The sequence below is a fragment of the Tetrao urogallus genome (genome assembly GCF_951394365.1).
Source record: "Tetrao urogallus genome assembly, chromosome: 5".
Taxonomy (NCBI): domain Eukaryota; kingdom Metazoa; phylum Chordata; class Aves; order Galliformes; family Phasianidae; genus Tetrao; species Tetrao urogallus.
Genome location: NC_136818.1, coordinates 822,858 through 839,387, shown reverse-complemented (window position 1 = coordinate 839,387; position 16,530 = coordinate 822,858). Strand labels below are relative to the sequence as shown.

The 16,530-nt window shown below is 46.5% G+C and overlaps 1 protein-coding gene across 1 annotated transcript in view; it reads right to left on the bottom strand.

The window, feature by feature from the left end:
* NEGR1 (neuronal growth regulator 1) overlaps positions 1-16,530 on the bottom strand; it is a gene marked incomplete at both ends in the record, with an annotated part of 170,738 nt that overhangs the window by 17,315 nt on the left and 136,893 nt on the right. The window lies entirely within an intron of this gene.

Genomic DNA, 16,530 nt, shown 5'->3' with positions numbered 1-16,530 from the left:
TCTGGCATATTAAAACGCATCAGATATGTGGGGAGGCAGATCAGGGAGAAGTAACCCAAGTTCAAGGAGCCATCCAAGCTGCCCAGAGTGCTCATTTAAACACAGCTTTTGTTCTTGAGAATATTAAATAACCCACAGCCCTCTCTCCCCAAGTCCAATTTTTTTAAGAGCACCTTATAACGTGTGAAATCATTAATCAAAGGAGATTTCTCAATTATTCTCTCTGACCTGTCACCGTTACTTATTTAGTCGGCGTTAAGAATTCAGCAGCATCTTCAAAAGCTTCTCCAGACACCACCTGTGAACTAATTACACTAAAGGATGGGGGATCTGTGATAACCGCAGCTCCTGGCAGTGGCTGACAAAAGCAATAACAACTGTGGCCCCAATCTTTTCACTTTTGCAGCTAATTCAGTGTGCATCTCGGGAAGGAAAAAGGAAACTCCCCGACGTCCCAGAGGTGGAAGGCACAGTGCCTAACCATGGCTCCCAAACACAGCCTCGGTTTTGCATTTGTTACACACATGGGGAACAGTTTGAAGCTTATTCTCTGGGAAGAAAGGAATCTTCAGGGATTTCTCTTTAAACACAGTGGTTTTGATGGGCAACTGTTGAAAGACATTTTGAGGCTGCTGTCACATGGCTTACGAACAGCTGGAAAATGTCACAAAACTTCTGTGATATAATTTCGTATGCATATCTTGGAAGTAATTTTTGACAATGGTAGCTGTTACTCAGAATAACTGCATGGAATATGAGAAGGAAAACTAGCTGGAAGAAAGGTCTGCGGCGCTTCCATTGCCGACATGCTGTAGCCCTCTCAGCCAGCTCAAGGAAAAGTATTACTCCAGAATAATGGCATTATTGATACCATCTTCCAGTTCTGCCAGATGGAATATGGGAAGGAATGTATCCGAAATACTGCTAAATGATTCTCACGTTAAGAAGTTACACCTCTTGTCTCACTGCCATCATCACACACAGTGTTCTGTGCCACTATCCACCCCCCACCGCATCCTCAGCCATTCTGCATAACACACAGGCTCTCTTTCTGACACTGGAAACTCTTTACTTGCCTCTGCAGCTGTAGAGCTTTGTAGCAACAGTGATGGCACTATCTGGATATTTAACAGGCTTAAAATAGGTAGAGGGAATATCACAGCAATCTTTCATTTCATAAAGCAAGCAGCACAGCTCAATGGCAGTGCCACCATTGACACCGTGCTGATTTCTGGGAGCACAGAGAAATACTCGGCCCTAATTTTTATCCTGTTTGGGAGCTTCTCTTTCACCTCTTGCTGGTGTCTTTCAGGAGAACAGATGTTTTTCATCTGCACATGGACCTCAGAGTCCTTCCCTCAGCCTTTTCAAGGCAGATCAGCTCAAGTAGCTCTGTCCCATCACAGCCCTACCTTCTTCTTAAGTTCTCTCCCATTGCATTCAGAGGATTTCGCATTCTCAGTTTCACAGTGTACTTCAAATACATATGTGTCAATCCCTGACTATATTATGAGAGTGTGTGATTGAGAGAAGAGGATGATATTAATTTTCGCCCCCCATCTCCATTCTGCTCCCCAGTTCCTGAGCACTGCACACCTCACCCCGTTGTGCACAGGGAAATCACATTCCCCTGACTGGTCTGATGCTGCAATCACATTCTAGGAAGACGTTTAATGCAGAGGAACAGTAACCAGAGCAGGGCATGTGAGCCTCATGACTTACCCAGCCCAGAACCTTTGGGAAATGGTTGGCAATACTCTTCCAGCAGTTAGGGAGCTCTGGGCAGCCCCTGTCTGATCCCCTGCGCTGGGCTGAGCAGCACTGCCCACGTGCTGCCAGGGGAAATGGAAGCCCTGAGAACACAAGGAGCTCCCACGCACAGTCAGGACCTCTTGCTGTTGGCCAAGCACAAGGGCAGGATTTGCAACTCATTGAGAACACCTTCTGGCACCCTATAGCGAGAGAGGGCCTCACAGCAGTGATCTAGAGCCATCCTGTGAGCCGTTCAGTGGCAATACAAGAAACATACAAGCCTCAAACAAACGTGCACAATCACAAAAAAAAAACAGCCAGGTTATCACAACGAGAACACCACAATAATGACATCTGCATTGCCCTGTGCACATCTACTGCACGGCCCTGGGGCAGAGAAGGAATGGGAGAGAAGTGCAGGGATGCAAAGAGGAAAAGGTTTCTCAACAGGGGAAACATAAGAACAGAACAAAAGTCTGGAGGAAAGACAGATCAATGGATGCACAGAGACAGAAAGGAGACAGCCCGGCACTACCACAACAGAACTGCCCGTTATCAATCCCTGCTATTGATACGGCAATGCATCGGTCCCGCTTCCTGGAGAAAAAGTACCCAAACATACTCTGTGAATGTATGTGGATACTGACCTGGGCTTGAGACAGGACTAGAGGTAGTAGGCTCAATTATTTCTACAAAAAGGGAAAAAGGAAAAAAAAAAAGAACATTTGGGCGTTAATCACACATGGAAGACAAATACAGAGTGAGACAGCAAACAGTCATGCAACAGACACCAACGACGACTTATTCACGGAGCCGGCGGCCGTGGCAGCATGCAGGCCGTGTCTCCTGCCCAGCACTTCCTTCCCGTGCCAGCTGTGTGCGCTGTGAGGGCTCCAGATGTGCACGTGTCTGCTTGGCCCCTTGGCACAGCTGCCCTTGGAGCTTTCCTGCTCAGACACATTTCTCCCGGGAAATACTGAAACCTGCCTGGAAAAAGGGTCTTTTTTCTGCTCCATCTCTTGAAGATAATTTCTTACGAGGAATATAAGCATAGTTAACAATGTTGAACTAAGACTGTTTTTAAGGAATAGTTTCATGCTTTAGTGAACTCTTAAAAATGCTCCTCTTCTTAATTATTGAAATCCTTCCACAAGAAAACATTTACCAGAAACACCCAGAGCATTTTGGAGATGTTTACTTCTACCATGACAGACAATGGGAAAAGTTAGCAAGGGGACAAATCTCTCCAGCATTCAGCTTAATGAAACAATCGTCTGTGGATTCTGTTATAATTGTACCTTAAAATTCATTATTCCGTGCCCTTTTATTAGCTATGTACAGCGTTATGCAAAATGAAATACCAGTCCCAATCAATCTCGCGCAGAAGCAAGCTAACATTTCAATGCAGCAATTCAATAACCGTAATGAAAAAGATTTAACGAAATTACCGAGCTCCAAAGATCGTTGACCATATCTTGACAGTAACAGGGAACTAATGGAACCAAAAGCCAGCCAGCCCCATGGGAGGGGCAGGTAACAGCAGTCGCTGAGCACAATCTCCATGCTCATCCACTTTTGCCTTCCCTCCCCCTGCCCCAAGCAATTGCTTTCTGGCTTAATACGATGCCCGAACATTTCTAAGTGAAATAACTGATGGATGCGTTCCCCAAAAAAGTTGCACAGTTTCCTGACCAAATTACCAACGCCAACAATTCTGCTCATACAGACAAATGCTTCCAATCTTAAAAATATTTATTTGCCTCCTTGACCTTGATCAGTGCTGCCGATACACTCAAATTGTGAAATAAGATATCGCATAGGTAACAAACGGAATCACACAGGGCTGCAGGAATAAGGATGCACAGTGATGTCTGACAAGCTCAGCTGATTCCAGCAATGTCTCATTTTCCACACAAACCCATGGGCTCTGTTACTTGGCACAGAGAGGAGGCTGTGCAGCCCTGTCTGCAGGTTGGAGCCGATCTGCCTAATCCCAGTTCTGTCTTATCGGTAGCAAACTCGCTGACTTGCTTTTTGTTCCTCATTGTATATTATATAGATGAATTATAGATGAATGCTCAAAATATGTTTCGGCACAAGATGAGGTTTAGGACCCAGGAAGAACCCAAAGGCCTCGCTCCAAGGCTCTCAGTGCTGCAGAGCTGCAGGAGGCAGAGGGCACGAGCAGCAGCAGTGACTGCAGATCTCCTGCTACCTCTCAGCACTGCAAGGAATCCAAAGGCCGGGCAGCTCCTCGCTGCTGGAGACCAACACAAACATTCACAGCAGCACCTTGCTATTCTAAAACAGATTATCTATACAAGCTGGGACCAAATAGACTGAACCCAGCATGCTGCCACACCGTCAGGGTTGGACTTGGTGATCTTAGTGTCTGTTCCAACCTTAACAATCCCATGGCCATGCAAGATACCCCAGCCAGCAGGAGCCTCTTGGGATGGAGACAGCCTTGCTGAGTGCTGGGAAGAGGAGGGGGAAGGTGGGAAGAAGCTGAGAGGTCTCCCACTGTGGGGGGAGAAAGGAAATGAGGCAACACAGACAGCCCAGCAAACTCTGATTAGGCTGCAGCTGGATGAGGTGCACCAAAGGAGCACACACATTCCTGTTTACAATGCACTGGCTTTTACACATGCTGTATGAGAACTTTCCAACTCGGTGTTATGTTTTACTACAGGATGGCTGGTCAGAGATCTGCTTGCTCAGAGCATCTCTTCTAATGAGAGTGCAGTTTCTAACTCTGAAGCAGTGCCACAACACACCGCTACCATACGAGAACTTCTAGAGGCCACAGAGAACATTTTGCAGCAGGGGAATAAAAAAGGCTTTTTTTTGTTTGTTTCAGTCTGCGTCAATAAAAGCATTAGATTTCGATATAATAATATTTAGACTTTTCACGTATTGGAGAAATCAATAACTGGTCCAAAATACCACTCGCAATCTAATACTAACACATGTATTTAATTGGAAAAAAACCCTCATAACTATTTTCCTCTATGGCCTTTGATAATTAAGCAGGCTTATTTAATCTCATCTCCCCTGGGCTATGTCAGCTATGCTAAAGATTAATGATTTATTTTGAAATAAATCTCCTTAAGCCTGGGTAAGCCAAGGACTGTTTGAGAACAACACTAAATGGAAAATGGAAAAACTTCTTTAATAATAAATCTTTTGGATGGGAAGTGCAAGCGGGCTGGGGAGAGACGTGCCCTTAATTTATTCTGTGTCTTTTACTCACCATTAATATCCTGCAATTACAATTTGAGCTCTTTTAGAGCTTTGAGTTATTGCACCTTAATTGCCAAGCGATGGTTTATTTTATTTAAGCCGTTTGTTCCCTTATTATGGGATGACAAGTATTTAATAGCTCAGTGCCCAGGAGACATGTAGAGAAAACATCACCTCTGAATCTGAAACCTGCAGTTGCTGAGCAGTTGACTCGAATGTAGTGTCCCGTCTACACTCTACCCACTGCCACCACAACACCACATTTTTTATCTATGGAGTTGTAACAGGACAGAAAGCACAGCAATGAGAGCAGAGCAGCGAGGGCCCAGGCTGCAGCAAGCGAGGGTTGGCTCAAATACAACAGCTATAAGCACAGAAATAAAGGAAAGAATCTGCTCGCCCTTGGAAGACTTCAGATATGCAGGGATATCCAGTGAGAAACCCTCGCTTCCACTGCCAACCCTTAAATGAGGGCTGGGAAGGGATGGATCTTGGCTCCAGCCCTTCCAGTCACTCAGGTACTCTGCGTTGCATTGCACTGCACTGCATGCACGTGAGCCTGGGCTGGCCTGCCTTCGCACCATCACTCTTTAGGTCTGGGTTAGGCATTAGGCCTTCTGCTGCAGAAGATGACATTTTTTTCCTCTTTTTAATTTTACTAAGTCCCATAATGAATGATCATATTTTACACAGGATGAAATACTTTATAGCACAAAAAATGTATCCAGGAGATGGGAGAATCACACATAAAGGGAAGTTATATTTCCATTGTAAACTTTCAAAACACTATTTAAAAGAGCCCACACAGTTCATGTTCTTGCCAACAGAAGGATTCTGATTCAGTCCCCATTGTGACAACAGCTCTGCACCTCCAACTCCGTAACTGGGGACACAGAGCCCTGACAGCAGCTCTCACCAATGAGGAAAGCCTCAGCTGCTGCTTCAGCAGTCACAGCACGTAAGGCAGCTTTGGCTGTCCCAGCAGAACCCATCAGGGCCACTTATCAAAAGAAAAAGCCTCCAAGTAACTCGTGTGTTTTTAATTAAAACGAATGAAGGTGCAGGAATGGTTCTACTCATGATGGAGTAGAAAGCCATTTATAAACGCATCCTTGGGCAGCCTGATCCAGTATTAAAAGTGGGGGTTGGCAGCCCTGCCTGCAGCAGGGGGGTTGGAGCTTCATGATCCTTGAGGCCCCTTCCGATTCAAGCCATTCTAGGATTCCTTAAGTTCGTTCTTTTCTAACCAACATCATAGAAGAGAGCTGCACGACCACTGTGCAGAGAGAGCAAAAGCTCAAACAGGCACACAGCCTCACTGCCAGGACTGCTACAATGAATATGAACTTCTTCTGATGTCAGAGGTCTAATGAGGCTGCTAATGAGTCTGCTCCTGCCTGGTGCTGGGTCACCTGTCTGTGATTTCAGCAATAAACCGGGTGAAGAAAACAGAGAAATCTCTCTAATTTCTCATTCCTATCGACACCTTAATTACACCTACATTGTGAAAGTTACAGGAAATATCCTTATTTACATGTTCCAGTTATACTATCGTAGAGGACAATACTGGCATATTATTCCTTATGTCCTGTTTCAGATATTTTTTTTTTTCCAGAGAATGCTTTAACGATTTTACAGCAACAAAATGAAGAAAAGGTGACAAAGTATTCGGCATCCTTTGAACTCAGTCCTTCATTCATATGTATACACCAGCACCTAATGAATAATGCAGGCACAGAAATCTGTTAGCAGTTTTGCTGTTCAGAAACACACGATTAGCATTGCGCTCACTGCAACAATTATACTCTTGTTCTCAGAGGTCATTCTTTAAATTCACACAACTGTCGCTGTATTTCTGGAAGTAAATAAGGCAAAATAGACATTAGAGATGCAGCACAGTGCATGCCACAGAGCTACCCTCTCCCTGCACTCCCAGCAGCTTGCCTGCTGCTGATAACACCTCTGAAGGAATGGCATTGCCAGGTCTATGGTAATAAGCAGGAAGCAGGAAATATGTAATTGAACAAAGCCTGGCCAGGATAGGAGGTTTGTTCTCGCGCAGAGCTGCGATGCTGGCCGCCTGGATGCTCTGTGGGATACAGAACCTCACTACAGAATGTGCTCCTGAAGCCTCCCTGCAGGCATTCAAGGCCAGGCTGGATGTGGCTCTGGGCAGCCTGGGCTGCTGGTTGGCGACCTGCACACAGCAGGGGGTTGGGACTGATGAGCGTTGTGCTCCTTTGCAACCCAGGCCGTTCTGTGATTCTATGAAAGCTGTCTCTGGGAAGGTGGAAGTCCTGCCCTGCCTCAGGAACAGGGGCACAGGTGGCCCTCCCCCCCTAGCAATGCACTGTCACTGCCATAGCCTCTCTGGCTCTGCATACTGTGCTCAGAGGCTGCCCTGATCGGAGCTGCTTGGCTGCTCCACTGTCTGCTCTCGCTGGCACGGCAATTTGTGAATAAGTTATTTAATAATTACTATGTAATTAGAGTTCTACTGATCCCTGATGAACTGAAATCCACAGACAATGCCTATCAAATGAATCATTACAAATCTATATAAATTACATGGTGGTGTGTGCCAATGCCATGATGAAATTCACAACTGTCTGTAATTTCTGCAGAAGGAAACTTAATTAAGCCAGTGTTACAGTTGCACATCTCCAACCAGGGTGGGAGAAAGAGAACTTCTCCAAGGAAAACAGAGCCACACAGTACCATGTGATGCTCTGCATCAGCCACCGAGAAAGGGAGGGGAGTGCAGTGGTGAACACTGGTGTGGGTTCCTGCAGTTATTAGCAAGTCACTGAATGGCTTGGGTTGGAAGGGACCTCAAGGATCATGAAGCTCCAACCCCCTGCCACACGCAGGGCCACCAAACTCCACATTTCACAGCAGCCCAGGCTGCCCAGGGCCCCATCCAACCTGGCCTTGAACACCTCCAGGGATGGACGGGGCATCACAGCCTCTCTGGGCAGCTGTTCCAGCACCTCACCACTCTCATAGCAAACAACTTCCCCAGACATCCAACCCCACTCACAGAGAAGTTTTCCACTTGGTACAAATGTGTATTGGAAAACAGGTAGGACCAGGACAGCTGGTGCCTCGCTGCTTGCTAGGACAAGTTGTCCTGCAGACACACAGCGGGATGAAATACTTTCATTGCCCAGGGAGCTCTTAGAACCTGAGATCGAGGAGCAGAAGTCTGCAAACAGCATGTAGGGGAACAGAGGATCCAAGCACACACCCCAAGGAGTGAATGCAGACAGCAACAAATGCTTTGCAAAGTTGCAGGTGAATCAGCCAAGGTCACATCCCAGCACTGCCACCCACATGCCCTTGGGGTGCAGGAGGAGTGTGGGTGCCCCTGCACAGTGCTGGCATGGAGCTGCCCTGCAGCTGCACTGCAACGGGGCCTTTGTTTGCTGTGCAGCAGACCTGAGACCTTAGGTTCATTTCTTTAGCACTGAGGGCAAATCTCTGACAAACTCACTAAGCTTCCTTGTAGAAATAATTCCGGCTGCCTGCCCTGCTGCTCGCTGCAGCAGAGTGCCGCAGAACCCAGCTCAGCCAGGATTTATTGGTGACAAGATCGCGTCCATTCATTTCTGGACCGGCCTCATCCCTTGGCCTAAACGGCCTTCTCACAATGCTTTATTGCATTGATTTACATGCAGAGGCAATGCACTCCCAGGTTTGCTCTGCTCAGCTGCTATTGCTCAAATATTTATACAAGGGCAATTTCCCCGTGCTCTGCTGTCACGCGCAGCAGCACAGCCAGGTTCTGCTTCCAAAGCCCTGGACAAGCTGAGCTCTGAGCAGAAATGATGAATAACAAGCAGCTTGGTCACCCCTGCAGCACTGCTGCTCTCCTCATCTCTTCCCAGTGTGCAGGAGTACCACTGCATCCAGGAAACTCCCAGGTGCTTTGGGAAAATCTTTGTACAACGGGGGATTGATGGCTTCAGAGCAATGCATTTAGTAGGGCATTTTTTACAAAGACCATAAAGACCTCCAGGAGTTTCTCACTCACAGGGCCACTTCATGCCCTGGAGGTGTGGATCTGCTCGGGGCTGGAGCCGTCCTCATGAGGCATCCTAATGCAGACATCCCAGTGCAGTCATGGAATGAATCATAGAATCACAGCATGGCCTGGGTTGCAAAGGAGCACAACGCTCATCAGTTCCAACCCCCTGCTGTGTGCAGGTCGCCAACCAGCAGCCCAGGCTGCCCAGAGCCACATCCAGCCTGGCCTTGAATGCCTGCAGGGATGGGGCATCCACAGCCTCCTTGGGCAACCTGTTCCAGTGCCTCACCACCCTCTGGGTGAAAAAATTCCTCCTCATATCCAACTTAACCTCCCCTATCTCAGTTTAAAACCATTCCCCTTGTCCTATCACTATTCACCCTTGTAAACAGTCGTTTCCCCCCCTGTATAAACAGCCAGGGACAGTGTGTGGTTGTTTTGCATGGAGGGCTATTTGCTTCCATATGTCACCCGTTCAGGCATTCACATTTAAGCCCTATTTCAGAAGGGCCATACTCTGAGTGTGATGCTGCCATGCTGCTACCAGGAACCACCAAAAGAGCGTTTGGGTGCTGGCACAGGCTGCCCAGGGAGGCGGTGGAATCACCAGCCCTGGAGATACTCCAGAAACATTTAGATGTTGTGCTGAAGGATATGGTTCAGTGGGAAAAACTGGTGGTAGGTGGGCAGGTGGACTGGGTGATCCTGCAGGTCTTTTCCAACCTTGCTGAGTCTATGATTCTATGAACCTACTTTTCAAGCTCAGCTCCAGGTTGAGAAGAACAGCGTATTTCCTTGAAGCAAAAGTGGAGACGACAACCTGCACACAACTGTCTTTAGCTGTAAAATCATAGTTTTAAAAGCACTGAATCATAGAATCATGGAATCACCAACGCTGGAAAAGATCTTTATAAAAGCATTGAATTATCAATTGATTTAGAGAAAACTCTGTTGGATCCCCACCCCACAGCTTCTCCACTCTGAAGAGCATTTGCCCACAGATGGTCAGCACTAAAGAAAGCCCCACAGCAGCACCAGGAGAGAGAAGGGACTGGTACCCCCGTACTTTTCATTGGCTAAATAAATAAAAGCTATACACTGTTCACCCAGAGGGTGGTGAGGCACTGGAACAGGCTGCCCAAGGAGGTTGGAAGGATGGATGCCCCATCCCTGCAGGCATTCAAGGCCAGGCTGGATGTGGCTCTGGGCTCTGCCATGGTGGCCCTGCACACGGCAGGGGTTTGGAACTGCATGAGCACTGTGCTCCTTTGCAACCCAGGCCATTCTGTGATTCTGTGATCATGTCTGATCTGTGGTGTGTTTCACTTTAAGGTGAAATTACTTCACAAGATTTGGAATTTTCTCCTTCACTTTTAGAGGCTTATTGGGACACCTCAGCATTTGATTTTGTAGCGGGCAGACCACAAGGGGCGGCTGTTGTTTGTGGTGTGGGCTCACCAAGAGGGGTTTAAACCTCAGAAAAGAAAAAAGAAAAAAAAAAAAAGATATTTCCTTCTGATTTTCTTCATTCCACAAACTGTTTGGATGCCTGGGACTGTGTAGCAGCTTTCAGGAAATGTAAATAAATGTGGTGGAGATTATCTGTGTCTATTATTTTTAGTAATCTTATTAGAGAACACATGGCATGATAGATGCAAACAATTTTTTTTTTCAGATAAACACTGGTTTCAACTAACTGCTGCTGTTCAATAAACCAGAATTCAGTAGGCAAATCATCCTTCTGTCAAACCAAGGCTGTTTTGTTGCTGTTGACAAAAAGTAACACAAAATGAAGACAGAAGCTCTCATCAGGTACTGCAAGCAGGATTTGGGCTTTCACCCAAAGAGCAGCAAGCACACAGTGCTGACGTCTGGAGTTTAAAACCCATTCTATGATTTTCATGAAAATTCTTGATATCCTTGATTCTTTTTCAAAGTCCCACATTTTTGGCCTGGGCAACCCGTTACATAAAGTGGCTCTCCATTTAGCAGTGTATTTTAATGAAGAAGCACTCATTTTCATTCTCCTGACATGGGAATTTTTCATCCTTTGTCTCCCACCAGCGCTTCACAAACCTCCCCCACCATCCTGAGACCAAGCCTGCAGCCTGCATACCAGATTGAGTCACAAAATGTATTTATGTCAGTATTTATAACACTTCTCATTTTCACCCCATTTGTTACGCATGTTCCACTTTGGATTTTTCACTTTTTCTCGTATGTTAATTTACCTCAAGATTTCCTACCCCTTCTGCATCACAAAAAGAAACACCAGGGTTCAGAAGGAGCCCTGACCTCCTGTGCTCCTCACCCTCATCAGGACGCATTGTAGGGAATGTCCATAGGTGACAACAAATGCTTTAATCACCATAATTAGCTGATACACAGAAAGAAAGCTTAGATGTGCTGCTAGACATGCTCGTAGACATGCTTCAGCCTCTCCAGATCATCATATTGCAGTAGAAATATGTATCTAAAACATATGGTTACAACTACACAATTTAAGAATACGAACACAAACTTCACAAAAACTAACACAAAAGGCAACTGCTGTAAGGAACCATAATAAAGATTAACATAAATTGCACCCCCTCAGACACAAACATGTTCTTTGGCTTCTAAATGTCAAGGAGAAACATATGCTGCTGATCTTTCTCAGAGCAGCTATTCCCATCTTGTGCCATCTCAGTCACTTATTGTCATACCATTCAGATAAAGCTCAACGTGGAGAATGGATACTTGGAACACTTCTCCTCAGCTCTCAGTAATTGCTACCTGGAGCAGCAGTCAGCATCCTTATGGAAGGGTCTCATGCTCAGCGTCTAACAGAATTGTTATGACTAACATTAATGGGAGATTTGGCCATTTATCTTACTCTGTGTGAGTGTATGAATTCAAGGTGCTGTCTCTAGCTCTGCTGGACTCCCTGTCTCAGCACTGCTTTCTGATACTTGCTCCTCAGGCATATTTGTGATGTAAAGAAAGCACTCGGTTTTGCTTAAATGCTGTTCAACTGCATCTCACGTTGGTCTTACCCTGTGTGAGAAAGGGGAGAGAAAAGAGGCTTTTACCTTGCCTATAAAGAACATTGGAGATGGTTGGAAGTTCTCAGATAGTTGTTTTCCATTGGGAATGCAGTCACTCCATCAATGTGCCCTGGACGAGTACCCTCATCTTTGAGAGAGGCTCCCAAGGATCTGACCCCCAGACCTGTAACCCCACTCCTCCAACTCCCCAGATTCACACACGCTGATCAGGAGCTGGGTGGCCATCTCGGGCTCCATCTTGGTGGGTCACCTCTCCCGTAGCAGCCAGGCTTCTTCGGCCAGCTTAGACATGGAGAGCAAAGCAAGGGCTTCAGTGAGAAGCCCCATCAGCAAAGACAGAGCATATGGAGAACTAAAACAAAATCTCCTTTGGTCTATAACAGGGGAGGTGTAGCACAGACACGAGTTTCCAGATCGGACAACACACTATGAAAAGGTCTGACTTGGTTTTATAATGGATATACCACAAAACCCTGTGGGCATGGACCTGGATGCCCCTTACAGAGACCACAAGAAAGCATGCTGGCTCAGACATCCCTTTATGTTTTGTTTTACTGCCCCTGAAGGCATTTTCCATCTGCTCTCTGTCCAGCCACACACCAGGGAAGTTGGGGCCGTGCGTTCAGCAAGAGCTGGGTGAGTGTTCGGGGCACTGACTGCATGGCAGGGGCAGGACCAGACACCTCCAATGAAAACATTGGTGTATGGCATCAGCCCTCTGCACTGCGACTTCTACAGGAGACTTTGGGCTTCAGCCAAACATAATTAAATCAAGAAACGTCTTTTGATTTACTGCAGCAGTCTTTGAATCAGCTTCTAATGAGTACAGGAGTTTTCACTTACATTCTATAGTTATATGAATATATCTGTATAATTTTATGTGTGTCACCTGTTCGGCTGAGACATAACACAGAACAACACCAATTTAATTGTGATTTGTTCTAAGGACCAGAGTTTGAGAGGTAAAATAGTAAAATATTTCTTAGGTAATTGGAGAAAGCTGAAACTATGGACACAAAGGGAATTTCCCTGGAGAGTAAATTTCTTTCTGAAAGGTCAAATTTGGAAGGCCAGCCAAAGCTACTGAACTAAAACTTAGCAGAGACCCCTTCATGTGGGCAAATACGCAAATTCTCAGTCAACAGAAAGCAATGGCTGAGTTTAATGATGACACCAAATGGTGTGAACACAAGTCCCTAGCAGTCTTTGCATGATCTCCAATAGCCACTCAAACAACTGCTGCTGCCAGGCCCAGCTCCATCCCCTGGCAGCAAGAAGAGCCCCTTCAGGAAGGTGACCGCTGCTCAGACATCAGAGCACGTCAAATCCCCATCCCTGGAGGCACTCAAGACCAAGCTGGATGTGGCTCTGGGCAGCCTGGGCTGCTGGTTGGCAACCCTGCACAGAACAGGGGGTTGGAACTGATGAGCGTTGTGCTCCTTTGCAACCCAGGCCATTCTGTGATTCTATGAACCGCCTTTGCAACACAGTCATGGCAAGATGCTGTCTGTGCAGCAAGCCCTTGGCTAACCCGTCACCACTGTTATTGCCAGCAGTAGTGCAATATGTTCAGCAGTACATAAAGACACTCATTTCAGATCATTCCCTTTCTCGTTCCAGGAGAGGCTTTTATGCACCTGGAGACAGATGTTTTGACCCAACACTGCCCTTCCCTCCTTCCGCCCCAATTTCCTTCTTGGTCCTGAGAGCACCGATCTCTTCCCACAGTGGGAAGGAGAAGAGAAGTGGGAATAGCCTTCATCTGCAGTAAGAAAATGCTTGGTGTAAATATGAAGGAAAAGTTGCAAATACAGGAAAGAAGCAGGGCCACATCCTGACTGTGATGGGGGAGGACCACTCTGGGCAGTGGGAAGCAGGACCCAAAGCTGCCAGCAGTGGAAAATGGCATTGTGGCTACAGCCGTGCTCTCAGGGAGATGACTGTGAGAACCCCCAAATCCCATAAATCCCTGCTGTCCCTCACTGTTATGGCTTGGGGCAGCAGGAGAGGGAAGGTTTGCAGATCCACGAGTCAGGCTGCTAGGAAATTACCAGAGAAAATGGTTGTCTGTCTCAATATTAATTTTGTTTAGTAGACATGGCATAGCAAGACCACTGCACAGCTCTGCAGGTGCCCTCAATGCTCCTGGATCTTCAGTGCCCCAGTAGACACACTCAATGCTACACCAACTATCCTGAGGAATGCATATGTTGTTACATGCAATGTGCTGTTTACAAAGAGTTAACTTAAAATTTTGGAAGAATATTAATTTTTTTGCACTTCAGACATGAAACTCAATTAAAATGTTGGCACAGCAGTTTGATTAGGAATCTTTCTGTAGGAACCAGCGCACAATGCAACGAACACATGTAAATGGAGGCACGGTCTGGTGCTTCCTGGCATGCAAACTCTTTGAGACAAGATCATAACCATGTTGCACTACCAGTAAGCTCACAGTTGGATGCTTATGCAATAAGGTAGTTCTGTTTAGCTGTAGCAATTACATTAGCACAGAAAATACTGCCACATCCCTCACATGCCTCGCTGTGCTCTCCTTCCCCTTCCTGACGTCGCTGCTGACCTTTGCTGCAGCCCTTCATGGCTATTTACATTTTAGAACAACTACTGACAATACGTCTGATTTCTATATGAGCCACATTCTCCCAGAGCTCAGCAGCACCTGTGGGGCACAAAGGCAGCCACTGAAGGGCATCATCCCCAGGGCAGCTGCCAGTGATGGGCTCCTCTATTGCAAGGGAAGGTATCCCTTCCCAGGTGAGCTGTTTATAGCACTCACAAAAAACACTCAGGAGTGCCTAGGAGATGTGCTTTTAAAATACAAACAAAATAATGCCTATGATAATGATAGATACCTATCTGCTTGAGACGCAATGATTATATTCATCTATCTTCTGTGAGGTGATGGCTTGCTTCAATCCAGACTTTTGAGGTGTCTTATCTTGTAGAGACACAGAGATCACACGTTGCTGGGAATTTTATGCCCCTGTGAACAGCCTCTTTCTAAGCAGATTTACAGTTCCTACAGATGTATAGATTAAATCTACATTCAGATTGAAAACGCGGGATTTCAGCAGCCACTCAGTGTCCTGTAATACAACTAGTGTTCAGGCAGAGCAGACAACCTCCCAGCGTGACACAGCTTTGATGAAGACCAGCACTCCAGCCCTGACACCACGTACTGGGACATGGAGAGGCTGCATGGGGACAGGGCATGTTCCCCTGGGGACGTTGCTGCTCCAGCAGCAGCACTGACCACCACCTCACCTCTGGCTGTTCTCAGAGTGATGGCTGAATGAGCCCACCTCGCTGCCAGCGGCTAATGATGGCTCATTCCCCTCATGGTGGCCTTGCAAATTTATCTGCAGGAAATTGCCTTTTGCCTTGAATTAAAATTGCACCAACTTAAAAGCAAGAGCTGCTTAATTATTACTCCATTCTCCGTTGGTAAATGAAACCTCATACCCTGAGTCCGTACCATAATGCGTTTTCTGCAGAAACTGGATTTCATGAATCAGCAGGTCTCTGCCTTACTTACAGGAAAAGAATATCTTCTTAAGTACCAAATATTCTGGGAAAAGCCAAGACGGGCAGCACTACGCATGTGATGAATTAGGCCCATAGATGGCAGGATGGGACCGTCCAACACAGCTGCTGGGGATCCTGCACACGTACACAGCTACAGGACAGGAGCGGTGCCAAAACCCCACACATCTAATTGATAGGAAGGACTGGGACATGAGTAACTGCCACACTGACATTCGTTCCTTGATCGGAGCCACTGCTGCTCCGTGTTTTTCCCACACAGCTCAGTCCGTCCATTTTACAGCTGCTAACAAAATAAGATGCAAGCAGTGTTTCACGAGAGAAAATCCCCTCTGTGGTATCAGGGAATCCATGTTTAATAGGTTGTTACCCCAGGAGACTTTTTTTTCTCTTTTATATTAAAAAAAGAGAAACTCTTTCCAGATGATATTAATGGAAACTCTGAAGAAGGATGAATGCCCACTCCCAAGTCGAATGCTCTTAATTCCCAATTGAAATCCAGACTGCCCTTTGGGAACCCCTCCCTGTTTTGATTAGAATCAAACAGATGGGGGCAGAAAACAAATCCCTCCATCTCAGCCTTTCAGACGCACCTCAGCAGCTCCCCCACATCTCAATGGAGCGGTCAGAATCAGACCCCCATTTCAGCACTTCCTCTCACTTCCCACATCCCACCCCTCTCACCACAGAGAATGCCTGCTGTTGCTGTTTCCAACTTGGCACTGCCTGAGGTGTTCACCCTCTGCACTCTGCACTGTAACAGAGGGCACGTTACAAAAGAAAAGCAAGGAAAGCTGATAGAACCCTGGCAGCAACGGAACTGCTTTGTTCAAAATAACCCAAACCTTCGCCTTACTTTCTCTGAACTGCAAACTCACCAAATACCACTTGCTTCTG